This window comes from Arachis ipaensis, chromosome B8 (genome assembly GCF_059453495.1).
Source record: "Arachis ipaensis isolate K30076 ecotype BB chromosome B8, ASM5945349v1, whole genome shotgun sequence".
In the NCBI taxonomy this organism is placed as follows: domain Eukaryota; kingdom Viridiplantae; phylum Streptophyta; class Magnoliopsida; order Fabales; family Fabaceae; genus Arachis; species Arachis ipaensis.
This window is the reverse complement of record NC_142443.1, coordinates 54459081-54459868: the sequence shown is the minus strand read 5'-3', so window position 1 is coordinate 54459868 and position 788 is coordinate 54459081. Positions and strand designations below refer to the sequence as shown.

The 788-nt window shown below is 40.5% G+C and overlaps 1 non-coding gene across 1 annotated transcript; it reads right to left on the bottom strand.

Moving 5' to 3' along the window:
• Window positions 1–375: 375 nt before the first annotated feature.
• Window positions 376–483, bottom strand: LOC148548147 (small nucleolar RNA R71). Its single transcript, XR_015897421.1, has one exon. It is a non-coding gene; the product is annotated as a small nucleolar RNA R71 (small nucleolar RNA).
• Between the last annotated feature and the right edge of the window lie 305 nt (window positions 484–788).

The following is a 788-nucleotide window of genomic DNA, read 5'->3' as shown; positions in this document are numbered from 1 at the left end:
AATGTAAGGAAGATGTTTGGTGACTTTACTGCACCTAATTCCAATTTACATGGAAGAAGCATCTCCATTCCTGCCATTGGAGCAAACAACTTTGAGCTGAAACCTCAATTAGTTTCTCTGATACAACAGAACTGCAAGTTTCATGGACTTTCATCTGAAGATCCTTTTCAGTTCTTAACTGAATTCTTGTAGATATGTGATACTGTTAAGACTAATGGAGTAGATCCTGAAGTCTACAGGCTCATGCTTTTCCCTTTTGCTGTAAGAGACAGAGCTAGATTATGGTTGGATTCTCAACCCAAAGACAGCCTGAACTCTTGGGATAAGCTGGTCACGGCTTTCTTAGCCAAGTACTTTCCTCCTCAAAAGCTGAGCAAGCTTAGAGCTGATGTTCAAACCTTCAGACAGAAAGAAGGTGAATCCCTCTATGAAGCTTGGGAAAGATACAAACAGTTGACCAAAAAGTGTCCTTCTGACATGCTTTCAGAATGGACCATCCTGGATATATTCTATGATGGTTTATCTGAGCTATCAAAGATGTCACTGGACACTTCTGCAGGTGGATCCATTCACCTAAAGAAAATGCCTGCAGAAACTCAAGAACTCATTAACATGGTTGCTAATAACCAGTTCATGTACACTTCTGAAAGGAATCCTGTGAGTAATGGGACGCCTATGAAGAAGGGAGTTCTTGAAGTTGATACTCTGAATTCCATATTGGCTCAGAATAAAATATTGACTCAGCAAGTCAATATGATCTCTCAGAGTCTGCATGGAATGCAAGCTGC